The sequence below is a fragment of the Chiloscyllium punctatum genome, chromosome 23 (genome assembly GCF_047496795.1).
Source record: "Chiloscyllium punctatum isolate Juve2018m chromosome 23, sChiPun1.3, whole genome shotgun sequence".
NCBI classification, from domain to species: Eukaryota; Metazoa; Chordata; class Chondrichthyes; order Orectolobiformes; family Hemiscylliidae; genus Chiloscyllium; species Chiloscyllium punctatum.
Genome location: NC_092761.1, coordinates 81779695 through 81795643, shown reverse-complemented (window position 1 = coordinate 81795643; position 15949 = coordinate 81779695).

Here is a 15949-nt window from a genome sequence, read left to right as displayed (position 1 = left end):
GTCAGAGTTGATTAAAATGTAGAGCCGGAAAGGCATAGCAAGTCAGGTGGCATTGGAGGAGCAGGAACATAGTGTTTCGGGTTTGGACCTTTCATCAGGAAATAAACCATGCTATGTTTTTTTTTGTGACTGGTATAGAATGTGAGAGTAGTGAGGTTATGCGCAGATATACAGGCCATTGCAGAGACCATATCCGGAGTACTATAGATCGTATTGGTCACTATATTTAGGGAAGGATGCTAGTTCATTGGAAGCAGTCCAGAGAAAGTTTACTAGGCTCTCAGCTGGAATGAGCTGACTGCCTTATGAGGAAATTCTAGGCAGGCTGGACCCAGTTTCACTTGGAGCTTCGAAGAGCCAGAGGTGACTTAATTGAACATATAAGATCCTGAAGGCATTTAACCAGGTGGATGTGGAAAGGATGGTTCCTTATGTGGGAGATTCTAGAATTAGGGATTGTAGGCTTGAAATAAAGGGTTGTCTATTTAAGACAGATCAGGAATCATGCTTTGTCTGAGTATTGAGACTGGTGTAAATTGTTTTCTTGGAGAGTCTTACACTCCTTCTGGTTTTTCAGAGGTGAATTATGTTCTCCTTGGTTGTGCTCAGAATGAATGAGATTGATATTACAATCTGAAATCTTTGGTGTTGCAAGTGATGAGGTTTGTTACCCATAGTTTGTGAGACTGTGTTGATCTGTGCATATTTAGTTGTTAAAAGATCCATCTGTTTCTACAATGTAAAGTGTCTCATGTCCATCCCAAGGACTCGTATCAGCATTCGAGACGGATAATGCTGTCAGACTCGTTGTAAGCAGTTAGAATATCTTGTGTGTACTGTACCATATGGTGCAAGCCCCTGAGAGGACATTTTAGTCCAATGTCCTCTTAGCTTGTAAATGTCCCTAAATGCTGAACATTGTATTGGTGAGTGATATAAACTACACCTCATGCAAGCTTGGATGTTCCACTAATGTGCCCATGGCTGCAACATCACCATCATTGGCAATTGCCAATCTTCTGCATTTTCCTCACAATTGGGATAGAATGTCATGTGTGAATGTTGAATGATAGGGCTGGCTTAAGAGGCCAAACTGTCAGCTGCTTGTTCTTTGTTGTGTGCCATTGGGGAATTCCAAAAGGAGCTATTGGTTTCAATTCTGGATCTGGACAGACTTCTCGAAGTTTTACTCACGTCAAGGAATGAATTTTGGCCAAGTGACTGTTATGAAAATGAATCAAAGTATCACTGAGAAGTTAGGGCTGTGGTAAAATCCCAGGTTGTACGAAGAGAAAGGGTGAGTTAGTACTTCTTATGAGCAGAGGCATGATGAGTTGGCTGGTTGCTAGAATGCCTAGATGAGTGTTTACACAAGGATAATGCTGGTACAAAGCCAATGACAATGTTACTTTAAATCCTATTGGACTTCACACTGGTATGTGCTCATAAACTGAAGATATGGCTACAGGGCCTCTACAGAGCACAGAGTTTTCAATGTTAAAATAACATACGTATGTATCAAACTTATCCTATATGAGGTTGAGCCGAGGGTTGTTCTCATTACTTCATTTGTATCAGAACTATAGAAATAATGATTCACATTTAGAAAAACACATTTGATTTTTGATCATTCCTTGTTTTATCTGCTGTTAAGATGGATCAGCTATGTGAAAGGCAGGGTCATAGGGTAGGGGGTGGTGGGTCTGTATGAGATGCTCTTCAGAGGGTTGGTGTACACTCGATGAGCTGAATGGCCTGCTTCCACACTGTAAGAATTCTATGAACTCAGAAAGGCCACTAGCTATGTTATAAGAAGGCACCTTGCACCTTTCCTGAAGAAGGGCTCATGCCCGAAACGTCAATTCTCCTGCTCCTTGGATGCTGCCTGACCTGCTGCGCTTTTCCAGCAACACATTTTCAGCTCAACCTTGCACCTTTGGACTGTGTGACTGATCTGTGGTGATTTTTGAATAAAGGAGATTAGGTATGAACATGTTAAGATGCTCATATATAAATGGGCAAGATTCAAGCAGGTGAAATATAAGTTACCAGAAATCTCTAATTAAAGCAACAATCATTAAGACAAGGTACTGACAATCAAAAAATAAGTTATTTGCTAAAGAGGAGGTACTGTCACAAAGATAACATGCATTTGAAGAGAAACTAATCTGATTAAACTGGTTAGTTCTGTTAAGCAAAAAAGAACATTGACTGGAATACAAAGCTTTCTTATCATCTGCACTTTCTATAACGCTTTCAGTAAATTTTTAAAACCCTTTTAAAGAAATTCCTATTCTTTCTGAGGGAAATGAAATGGTGAATGAACGAACATAGTGCAGAACCCATGCCATATGTGCAGAAAGATCCCAGTCGGTTTACAGAGTTGAGGTGGTGATGTGAATCATCTATCTCAAGTGGCAGGTACACCTGATCTTGACAATACGACGATTGGTGGAGTTACCGATACTGAGGAGGATTGTCAGAGGATACACAGCAGGATATAGATCAGTTGCAGGCATAGGCAGAAAAATAGCAGATGGGAGTGTCATGCAGACACAGGTTCAAGGTGCGGGGGTGGGGGATGGAGTTTAAAATAGAAGTACGAAACAAGGTTTTGCACAAAGGGTTAGTAAGTGCCTGGAATATGCTGCTAGAGGAGGTGGTGGAGGCAGACACAATAGCAGCATTCAAGAAGCTCCTGGACGAATACATCAATAGGAAGGGAATAGAGGGATATGGATCCTGTGAGTGAAGACAGTTTTAGTATGTAAGGACAAAATGTGTCAGCGCAGATTTGGAGGGCCACGGAGCCTGTTCATGTGTATATTGTTCTTTGTTATTTGTATTCCAGTTTAACATCCATCCACCACTAAGAGTAAACACTTCCAAACCTCCAGCTCCACAAACTCAAAGAGGACAAATCAGCAACTAAAAAACAGAATCAAAATATTGTGGATGCTGGAAATCGGAAGTAAAATTGGAAACTTGGAAATACTCAGCAGGGCTGCGAGCATCTGAGGAGCGAGAAACAAAGTTATCATTTCTGGTCAATGGTCTTTCTTGAAATTCAAAATAGGTCTGAGATACCTGGGGCTTTGAAAAGATGGATTGCTAGACTTGGGGGAAGTGGTGGCGGAGGGTCACAGTTTGTATGATTTTTGTGGAAAGTTTCACTGAGCTTTTATATAGGCTCCCAGAGAATTTGTGTCAGGATAAGCCATTGTTAAGGGATTTTTAAAGGCTAAATTAACCCATGTATTATGGCAAATGGGACTAGATTAATTTGGGATATCTGGTTGGCATGGACGACTTGAATCAAAAGATCTGGTTCTGTGCTGTGTAACTCTATGACTCTAAATGAGATGAAAAATTAAAAGAAATATTCATTCGGACTGTTGACTTTTCATTTCACATTGAGTGATTGATCTCTTTCATGCATTTTTAGTAAGTAGTGCAGATGTTCTTTACTGAGTGATAGGAATCAGAAATGTTTTGGAGGGTTCGGGGTGTGTGGGGGGAGGGGAATCAGGAAAGGAAGAGTTGCTATGACCCTGTCATCTTTTTCTTCATTAATTTCAAAGGGCCACTTACTTCATGCGCAAATATTAATACAAAAGGATGCTTGGGGCATCTGTAATGACAAACAATACGAATGGGATACCTTTATCCTTGCTATGATCCTTCATGCATACAAGCTCCAAACCTTCTACTGTGACAGAAGTTCATAGCTCACTGTCTATGTTTGGTTAATTTATCAATTACCAAGGGATAATCTTCTGTTGGAATCATACTTGGTACGAGGGAGATGGTTGCCATTGTTGGAGATCAGTCATCACAGCACCAGGATGTCTCTGCAGCATTTCCTCAGGGCAGTGTCCCAGACTCAACCATCTTTAGCTGCTTCATTAATGACGTTCTCTCCATCATAAAGTCAGAAATGGGGATGTTCACCAATGTTCAGAACTATTTGCAACTCCTCAGATACTGAAGCACGGTAAAAACAATGAACTGCAGATGCTGGAAACCAGATTCTGGATTAGTGGTGCTGGAAGAGCACAGCAGTTCAGGTAGCATCCAAGTAGCTTCAAAATCGACGTTTCGGGCAAAAGCCCTTCATCAGGAATAAAGGCAGTGAGCCTGAAGCGTGGAGAGATAAGCTAGAGGAGGGTGGGGGTGGGGAGAGAGTAGCATAGAGTACAATGGGTGAGTGTGGGAGGGGATGAAGGTGATAGGTCAAGGAGGAGAGGGTGGAGTGGATATCTCTCCACGCTTCAGGCTCACTGCCTTTATTCCTGATGAAGGGCTTTTGCCCGAAACGTCGATACTGAAGCAGTCCATGCTCAAATAAAGCAAGTCCTGGACAATATCCAGTTTTGGGCTATCAAGTGGCAATTAACATTTGAGTCACACAAATATCAGAGCATGGCAGTTCAGGCAGCATCCATGGAGCAGCGAAATCGACATTTCGGGCAAAAGCCCTTCATCAGGAATAAAAAAAAATTTATTCCTGATGAAGGGCTTTTTGGATGCTCCTTGGATGCTACCTGAACTGCTGTGCTCTTCCAGCACCACTAATCCAGAATCTGGTTTCCAGCATCTGCAGTCATTGTTTTTACCAAATATCAGACCATGACTGTCTCCAACAAGAGAGAAACTAACCATTGCCATTTGTCATTCAGAGGCATTACCATCCCTGAGACTCCCACTACTAACATCCTGGGGAATACCATTGACCAGAAACTGAACCAGACTAGCCATATGAATAGTTAGAAAAACAGGTCAGAGGCTATGATTCCTGCATTGAGTAACTCAGCCCTGAACTCCCCAAAGCCTGCTGCCTGTAAAGCACAAGTCGGGAATGCACCCACTTGACTGGGTGAGTCAACTCCAACAATATTCCCGAAGCTTGACACCATCATTCATGACTTTCCAGCATTTCGTAGGATTTGCAAAAGAAAACACTGCCAGATCAGAAATACGTCTGATAAACGGAAATAAGTCTTCATCAATTCTCTTTTCAGATGCTATCAGCATTTTGCATTTTTTGACGTTTCAGATTACTAGTTTTTATAAGCTTCTTGCTCCATCAAACAATCATTGAGAGAAATTCGAATGGTAACGATCACTATTTGAATGAGCACATTGACAACACAACAGTTAACTGAATTGACTGAAACATTATCACGATGGCATGCTAATGCTACATTTATAACTAGTTCCAGAATAAGTGGCTGTGTGATGAATCAGGCCTGCTGGTTCTTGATTCTGTGATTATATTCAAGGGTGGATTAAGAGGTTTGGAGTAATATTATAATAATAATGCAGATGCAGCATTTTATACTTGTTACTAGGAAACACAATCAATGAGACTATTCAGAAAGGGAAGCTTGATACCATCTGGGACAAAGCAGCCTGCGTGATTGCCCCCACATCCTTAAACTTCCACTCTCTCCATCTCCAACACTCAGTAGCGGCAGTGTATGCTACGTACAAGATGCACTGCAGAAATTCACCAAGGCTATTTAAGAGCACCTTCCAAAATGTGTACCTTTCCACCCAGAAAGACAAAGGAAGCAGATATAAATGAAAATACCACCACCTGCAAGTTCCCAAGTCACTCACCATCCTGATTTGAATCATATTGCTGTTCCTTTAACGTTGCTCGGTCAAAATCCTGGAATTTCCTCTCCAACAGCATAGTGGGTCTACCTACAACACATGGACTGCAGCAGTTCAAGAGGGAGCTCACTATCACCTCAAGGGCAACTAGGGACAGGAAATAAATTAAGGTTTTGTAAAGATTTGTTGCTCGAGTGCAGTTGCAGTTGTGAGTATGACAACTAGTGATCCGCATCCATGAACATCAATTAGCCACTAAACGCCACGACCAGCTGTCCCTGGTATCTATATACACAGACGACAAGGACCACAAATTTGACTGGGACAACACAACAATAATAGGTCAAGCCAAACAGAGGACAGCCAGAGAATTCCCAGAAGTGTGGCACTTATCCATGGACTCCATGAACCAATTCATTGACCTAGATCCAATATGCAATGAACCACCAACCACTGCAATGACCAACCGGAATCGGCAACCGGAAGCAACGGGAATGAAACCAAATAAATTCTAACCGACACAGTACAGCAGCACTTCACAGGAGGGTCCACAGCACTGAGGATGTCACCTAGAAAGGGGACAAAATGTCCGCCATCCAAATCCCCAGCTGAAAGAACAACCCACTAGCCAAGCCAGTGGCACCCGCACCCCACAATAAAAACAGAGGTGAGACTTGCTGTTGAAGGCATCTCATTAATGACCTGGGCTGTTGTTAAGGGTTTTAAATGTTGTTATAGCTGCACTTGTCCAGGAGGACTAGCCCTGAACTTTACATTATAATTGAATTGTACGTTGTCACTTTTGAATCGTTGGAGAATTAGGAGCTCAATTATTCTTGGAAAGTACCCATAAGCTGACTAATTTAAGTGGCTAATACATTTAGGGGACTATTCCAGTTAAGAGTTTCTTAAATGAAGTTGTAAATGAAGTGGATGTGGTTAAACAATTTCTTGCCGGAGGTGCATATTACATGGTACTTGTGTGGGGCAAATATTATTTGCCACTTGTGATTCCACTCTGCTCATGAAGTATGAGGTTTCTTTTGACATTGGCTCTTGTGAGATTTTTAATCCATCTGAAACTGACAATTTCAGCATTTGCCCAAGTGGAGATTAACATATACATTCTGTCACTCACTGTTCTGTGTATACCTCTGCCCAGAGCCAGTTATCAGTAAATATGTGGAATGAACTTCCAGAAGAAGTGGTGGATGTGAGTACAATTACAACATTTAAAAGACATTGAGATAAGTACATGAATAGGAAAGGTTTGGAGGGATGTAGGTCAGGATCAGGCAGGTGGGACTAGTTTAGTTTGGGATTACGTTGAGCATGGACTGGTTGGACCGAAGAGTCTGTTTCCACGTTGTATGACTCTATAACATTCCTCTAAGAAGCCCCATGAAATGTGACACCTTTCAATCGGGTATAACCAGGTTTTGAATTGGGGATCTGTCTGATAACTATTGTTGAATAACAGATCTGGTATGGAGGCAATAATTTTATATTTTTGGAAGTCATAAAATGTCTTAATTTAGTTTAAGTTCCTGATCTTTAAAATGGTTTCATGATATTTCAAAGTCTAACCTCCCAATCCAATTTTTAAAGATAATTGATTTTAGTAGATTTTTGGCTGTGAGAATTCTTTATTGTGACTGCTGCTTGGTCAGCTTGCTATATAACTCCAGCCCGACATGGCAAATTACCATTAAAGATTGTTAGGACCTGCTACACAGTGGAGGGTGAAAATTCTCAGCATAAACATCATTAGATATGTTTTGAGGTTCACAGTACTTACTTTGCCTCCAAAGTCAACAGATTACATTGAATCATGTAAATCTGTGCCTACAGCCCAGTAACTCAAATCACTGTTGAGAATCTGTAAACAAAGATGGTTTATTGGAGCCCCCTTATGAACTCTGAGGAATGGAGAACCACATGCTTGAATTGTATTCAACGTGCATATTTCAAATGTTCATTTTAAAGTAATACTTCTGTCACTCCATGAAGAACAGACTCTGCCAGTTTTGCTTTGATAAACTTTATTGCCTTTAGTTTCTGTCACAGTATTGTGGTTAGTACCATACAATTCGCTGGCAACATTACAGAACCAAAGGGATAAAACTTTAACTATTTTGAAAACTCAATTCTCAAAAACAAAAGCATGAAGGACTCACAGCAAAATAATTTATTTTACATCTGAATACCTTGCTGCACCTCTAAGTAGCACAAGCAAAGATGTAGTTATTCATAGAGACATCTGTATATACACAAGTATATATATATATATAAACCAGAGCCAAATTTTAGAGTTTTTTTAAAAAATTGATCAACCAAGGTATTTATTTAAAAGTAAAAACACCATCTATCATAGATTGCAATTTATTAAAGTTGTTGGTGTTGCTCTTTCTTCCCCTTCTTCAAAGAAAATAAATTGTTGTTAACCTGATATTTCTTTTTCAAAATGTCTGGCGAAAACTCAAGTGGTAGCTGATGGAAAAGCAGTAAGATCTCGTTGCCTGCCACTTCAGTCTGCATGCCATAGTTGTGATGAATTTTTCTGGCCCTCATTCTGGAAAGCTTTCCTATGAGAGTTACCAGATGCTGCATGCGTTGGTTTAGGTGCCTACTCTGCACTGAAATGGACTGTGCTTGATGATGATGGCCAAAGGAACCTCAATGGTTCTCCCCAACCCCACAGCCAAGAGATACCCTCAGGTCAGTATCCATCTGGAAACGAGTTTGGAGGAACGACGATATAAATGGGGAAAAAAAAGGCTAATTTCTCCAATACAGCTGTTACCTTCCTTGGTAACTTCAGAGATGAAGGCAACACTGTGGAGGAGTACATTGCATAGTATTTTAAAAATTAAACTTGTACAAAGTTGTTCTTAATGTTATTCCACTGAAAACATTGTGAAATACTCAATACACTAAACTCTTGAATTTTTATTGATCAATATATGTGCACTCAAATATTGCCACTCAGTTATAGAATCAGAGTCAGAGATGTACAACATGGAAACAGACCCTTTGATCCACCTCATCCATGCCGACCATATCCCAACCTAATCTAATCCCATTTGCCTGCACTTGGCCCATATACCTCTGAACCCTTCCTAATAATATACCCATCCAGATGTCTTTTAAATGCTGCAATTGTACCAGCCTTTCCATATACACACCACCCCCTGCATGAAAATGTTGCCCACAGGTCCCTCCTAAATTGTTTTTGCCTTGAATGATTCCTAACAAATACTGTATGTTAGATAAAACAAATAGCAAAATGTTGTCCATAAGAGCTATTTAGACTAAATGGAATTCATGTTTCGCTTGTTAGGTTCCCCCATTTGCTTATTGCCATTCCAGTATAATTAGGTTTTGTGTTTTTAAGCCAGACAGTACTAATCACCCTGGGTCAGGCATAACAACAGCACTATACAATGTCTAAAACTGCTTGAACATAGAAGGGCATGTACGCCAGCTTGTAGTATGTGTAGAGTAGTTCATTATTACTCCATGATGTTACTTAGGAGGAAATCCCATCATACTCACTAAAAGCTGAATAAATACCCTACATTAATGTATTCCACTTTGTTAGACAATCCAAGATTTATCCCCACCACTTCTCTCTCCCACAGTTATGGGTCCACAGCTCCAGAAAGACAGGAGAAAAATATCAAGGACAAACAATCTGAATACTTTCAGGTCAATCTCAAGAAATTCTACAAAAGCTTCAGAATCATGTCAGGATGCACCATGTGTATTTCTTTCCACCATTGTTCTCATTCTGAAATGAGCTTAACTCTCAACTCTGCATTGACAAAACTCGAGATGAAGAATGGCCAAAACGAACCAGGAATCGCTAAACAGCATTGATACTCCCACTTTAGGCAACAAGAAATACCAGGCAAAAAGACAGTGGAATTTGTCCAAAAATATATCCCTATATAAAGCAGACTTCTTTCAAAATCAACTCAGGAAATGTGATACAAATGCTTCCATGTCTAATTTAGATTCCTATTTTCTGGTTATATCACTAATTGGTTCATAGAATCACACAGTACAAAAAAAGACCCTTCGACCCATTGAGTCTGTGCAGCCTCGAGTTGAAGAGCAGCATGGACTCCTGGCCTTGAGGTGAAGGACAGCACGGACTCATCTGCTCCATCTGCTTTTACTTTCTCTCCCTCTTTCACTGCTTTAGAAGGAGTGTAATGCTGTAATGGAAAGTGTGGTGCTGGAAAAGCACAGCAGGTCAGGCAACATCTGAGGAGAGTTGAAGAGAGGAGACATTCCTGACTCTCTTGCTCCTCGGATGCTGCCTGACCTGCTGTGCTTTTCCTCTCCTTTCTCATTTCTACCTCAGATTTGTACCAGAAATGGCGACTGTGTACACTTTGCACTGTACTCATGTACCCTTGTACTTCAGTACATGTGACAATACAACCTAATCCAAAAAAACATTCTGGTCCCACTTTCCTATACTAGACCCATAGCCTTGGATGCTATGGCACTTCAAGTGTTGTTCTAAAAGGCTAAGGTAGCTCATTCCATCATAGCTGGACTCTAACCCTAACCTTACTCTATTTCCATCTGAAGCAATGCTGACCTTCAATTGAACCAGAAAGTTGCCGAAATCAGTTGATGTAGGAATTCAATGATAAAATGCTCTTCCCCTTCCTGGGTAGTTGGAATTGAGCTCTCACTTTCATTATGGTTGTTATTAATCCATTCAATCATTGACATAGCCATGAAGAGTTCACCATAGTAACGGAGGCTAGGAATAATCAGGTAGTACTGGGAACTCCCAGCAAAACAAAATCAGACTGGAGAAAACCCAATGAAAAGAAGATCGGAAGTACTAAAATGAACAGCAATTCCTGTGCAGGACAAGAGACTGCAGGGCGATTGGCAACTCTACACCAAGCACTGGAGAAAAGAGAAATAAATACCAGCAAGGCAGTAAATTGGAGTATTGTAATTGCCTCAGCTGTAACGTCAGACACTTGTTGCATACAATTCTATTGAGTAGCAGTTTAACACATTGCAATTATTTCAACTATTTATTACTCTATTTTCCTCAAACCACAAATCAGAATAGCTTAAGCATGTTGTAGATCAAATAATGCAGAAACAATGATGTCTTGGTAGTAGTACCAGTTTCAAGGAGCTTTGCAAGGGAAAATAAACACAATATTTTGATGACAGGTTCAGTAGTGCATTAACCTCTTCAGTAAACCTGAGGACAGGGGAAATTTTACTAAAATATATTAAATGATCATTTAACAGAGAGCAATGATTAGATGCTGAGTGGCTATTTTCACTGTTTGCAGTTTCAAAATCTGATTTCCATTAATAATGCAATATTTGGTTTGCAAAAAAAAAGTCTTTCATTTTAACAGGTAAGGATGACTTTTACTAAGTGTCATCTACACAAAAATATTAGATCAACCATCATTTGCAGCATACTATTTAAAAAAAATTGTACAAAGTTGACAGAAATAAAAATCAACCTATAAGTTCACTCTAGGCTATCACCTCATGTTAAAGTTGCAATTTCTGTAGAAAGTCCCTAAATTTCAGCAGCACATATGTAACGGGAACTGCATGCAGAAATGTGCAATTTATATCAGTCATCGCCTGGTCATGATATGACTCAACAGAGTGAGCTAACTGATGAAGTGTTCCCTCCTCTAAAAGCCTGCCTCATTGCTTTCAGTTCACCCACAGCCCCCTGATAGCACACAAGTTTTAAGCAACAGCCCAAAAGCCTGTACTTATCGCTCCTCTGAGTTATAGCCTAGTTAGCCTTTCATCTCACCCTGCTCTGCCAGATGTTCAAAGGAAACTTTACTTATTCACCTCAATGTTATCTCCTCACTGGAACACACACACATACTCTTCGCCCCCATTGCTTGCTCCACTTATTAATTATTCTAATCTCCATGGCTCAAGTGCCCAACTCAGTTGATGGAAACGTCTGGTTCCAACACTATAAACTGACCACTGGGTATTAAACAGCTAAGTGCTGCCATCTCTTCTCTGTCCCCAATTGAGGAGGGTCACATGACATTGAGTTGGCTGAGATAGGTGCTTCAGAACGGCATGCGAGGGAGTCTCATGTGTGGGAACCCATGTCCCAGCACGAAGTGGGGTTGTTTTGCTGCTGCAGTGCTTCGTAACTCCATAAGTCATCAAGGCTACCCGAAAAATTAGTTTGTGATCAGAAAATCACCTACCACATATTTTCCCGAACACAATGTTTTGCCAAATTTGTTCGACCAACAAAAACTGTACCCCTATTCAAAGCAACACAAAGATGTGAGTTTTTCATTAAAACATGGTGAAAGCAAATTCCTGCAATCATCCCACTACATGCAATCTCATAATGCAGTTCTATATGTTAGACTTATTGCACAGATACTGCTGCACATTACATACACTGCATCAAACACCATACTGACATACTTCTGCTAATGATTTGGTAGTTTAATTTTCTCTGTTTAATACACTCATTAACACATTTTCCTGTGTGTGGCACTTAAGAAGTAAACAATGTCACAAACTCTGTGCCTGGATGAATTTAATGCAGACATATCAACCGATAGATTTACCAGAGGAAATGAAAATTCGGTCAAGTGACCGACATTGAAAACACTCGATGAAAAGATATCTTCATTCACTGATGAGAAATGGGTCACATTCAATGAGGAGATGGATCAGGTCTAGTCAAGGTTTATTCCTTCCAGAGCAAAGTGAAGGGCAAACAAATCCAGAATGCCCTGGATGACACAGGAGATAGAAATTAAGACAAAGACAAAGACAAGGTGTATGTTCGACATGTGTCAGGGAGAAAATACAGTTTAGAAGCAAGAGGAACACAGAAGATTCAGCGGGGAGGTGAAATAGCACATCAGAGAAACGATGAAGAATTCTAAGAAAAGACTGGCAGCTAACATAAAGAGGAATCCTAAAGTCTTCAACAGCATATAAATGGTAAGAATGTCACTAGAAGGGTTATGGGCAGAACGGTGGCACAGTGGTTAGCATTGCTGCCTCACAGCGCCAGAGACCCGGGTTCAATTCCCGCCTCAGGCGACTGACTGTGTGGAGTTTGCACATTCTCTCCGTGTCTGCGTGGGTTTCCTCCCACAGTCCAAAAATGTGCAGGTTAGGTGAATTGGCCATGCTAAATTGCCTGTCGTGTAAGGGGCAGGGGTAAGTGTAGGGGAATGGGTCTGGGTGGGTTGCGCGTCGGTGTGGACTTGTTGGGCCAAAGGGCCTGTTCCCACACTGTAAGTAATCTAAAAAAAAGGGTTCAAAATTAATATGTTAGAAGACTTGAATATTCTGTTGGTACTTAAAGTTGACAAGGCATCAGGACAGGATGAGATACATCCAAGGAATTTGAGGGAAGTGAATGGACATTACAGGGGCAGTGGCTATAATTTTTCATTCCTCCTTGGACTCAGGTAAGATTTCAGAAGACTGAAGAATTGCAAATATCATGCCCTTGTTCAACAACAAAGGTTCTAAGGATAAGGCCAGCAATTACAGACCCAGTCAGTTTAACTTCAGTGGTAGGGAAGCTTCGAAAAACAATTGTACAGGATAGAATTAGTAGACACTTGGAAGACAGTTGGTTGATTAGGAAAAGTGGATTTCTAAAAGAAAATAATTTGTAACTAATGTACATGTGTTTTTTGAAGAGATAACAGAATGGCTCAGTCAGGGTAATGCTGTTGATGTGGTTTATATGGATTTACAGAAATCATTCAGTATACAACTGACTTGTCAGAGAGGTTACCGCTCACGGAATAAAAGGAATGGTAACCACGTGGATACAAAATTAGTGGAATGATAGGAAATAGAGAGGAATGGTCAATGGATATTTTTTGGTTTGGAGTTTTTCAGGGAAAACAGAATTTTCCAGGGGTTGTTTTAGGACCCTTGCTTTCTCTGGTACATAGAAATGTGCAAGATCATGGAGGGTAGGGAACAACTTAAAATTTTGCAGTTGATACAAGTGGATGGATTCGTGGCAGATGAAGTTCCAATGTAGGGAGGTGATGCATTTTGGTCGGAGGAACATGAAAAGACAACATAAGTTAAGTGGTACAATTCTAAAGGGGTGAAGAGCTGAGGGTGCTGTGTGTATATGATCACAATTCATTTAACTCAAGATCACTGAATGTGGTAGGACAGGTGGGGAGAGTAGTTGGTAAAACATATAGTATCCTTGGCTTGATTAATAGGGCCATAGAGTACAAGAACAAGGAGGTGATAGTAGACTTGTATAAGTGACCTGTTAGACCTCAGCTATATTGTCTTGTGTACAGTTGGGGCATCACATTGTAGGAAGAATGAGAATGCACTGGACGGAGTGCACAACAGAGTCACAAAGAATAATCCCAGAAATGAGAAGTGAGGATGGATTGGAGAGGGTGGGGCTGTTTTCCTTGGTGAGAGGAAGGCTAAGAGGAGAGATTATATAAGCTTTCAAAATCTTGAAGCAGCTGGAAAGAGCAGGTACGGAGAAACAGTTCCTGCTCATAAAATGAAGCATGAGAACGCACAGATTTAAAGTAATTTGCAAAAAAAAAAAGAAAATGTGAAGTGTTTGCGATCTGGGTTTGGAATAGACTGCCTAGAATTTTGGAGCCAAGGCAGGTTCAATTAAGGCATTCAAGAGGGTACTAGATGATTATTTAAATAAAAATAACAAGGAAGGCTCTGTGGAAAAGACAGGAGTGTGGCATGATGCCCCCTTGGAGGGTTGGTACCAACATGACGGGTTGAATGGCCTCCATCTGCACCATAACACTTCTGTGATATATTGGTGTTACATCATTGTGCAAGGTGACTGATAGCACAATTTTAAGTAAAGTAAGGTTCCCATTAAAACTCCCTAAAGAACAGTTCAAACTTGGGTGTTTAGTAAAGTAACAAGCAGGTAAAAACAATGACTGCTGATGCTGGAAACCAGATTCTGGATTAGTGGTGCTGGAAGACCACAGCAGTTCAGGAAAGTCTGTCCCTTTCTACAGATCTACAGCATTTTACAACTCACTTTGGAGATCCTCTCACAGCTCACAAAGTATTTAGCAGCCCCTGATTGGTAGAATAACACATAGTTTTCAAGAGAGGTACATCAACAATAAAAATGTGAGCCCTGTAACATGACCTTCACTGTCTGGGTTTTTACATATCATTAACTGTTTACTAAATCTTGAAATGTTTGATATATCCAGTTTTCACACATAATCTAAAATGATGCATAATTATTCTGCTAGGCTTGAGCATTAAAGTGATCGAGATTAATGTTATAATGATTGTAAGGAAAAGCATCATAGATCTTAAAAACTGTAGACAGTTTTCTCTGCAGTGAACAAACATATTCCATGATGAGTGGAAATAAGATAAGCTGAAGAATGTAACTGCTTCAATTAAAATATTAAAACAGCATTCTTCCTGCTGCTGCTATAAATTCCACAGTGAGCATATCAGTTCTGGTCAAAGTTGTACAGAGCAGAAAGGATAATTTCATTGTGAGCTGTTCCATTTTGAAATGCTTCAACTCCCAGACTTGCTCTAGCCACTGGACCCAATTATTCTCGCTCCTGCACTATTTCAGTTCCCGCATTCCAAATATAATTCAGAGCGTAAAGCCCATTGACACATTTGAAAGGCATAACGACAGGCTGTCAGATGTTTCCTTTCTTTGACATCACTGGAGCTTTATATATTTGAAACCAGGAAACCCGAGGGAAACTTCGCTGGACAATGATGCTTCTTTAAAGAGAGAATTCCCATAAATATTGGAGAAAACAGAAAACACCTCCTTACAACTTTACAGAGGTGGTAATATGACATGAATATTTCTCTATCCTCGATATAATAATATGGTGCTGCAAAAATTAAGTCTGGCTTACTAATTAATTTCCCCATTGTGAATGCTGTTTTTGTGCTGAAAACACAATCATTCCAGCATCTAAAATCAAGCTTAACTGGCAATCTGAAGTATCCATTTGTGAAATGGAAAAATAAAGCAGCATACTTATAAAGACAAGACTAGAAAAAATATAAATGTTGCCCCTTCAAATGTCAAGACTGACCTGCAGCTTCGTCATCACTTTTGAGGTATTTCAATCGATTTTCACTATTTTATTCTCATGCTTCTATAGTCTGGAATGCCTTATCGAGAACATACTGAAGGGTGTACCCAAAGATCCTTACAAAGTAACTCAAGCTGTCTAATTATTTAAAGTACCTCTCAGCCATTTTATCTTTCTTCTTGGAAACAAGAGAAAAGAACATTTGCATTAGA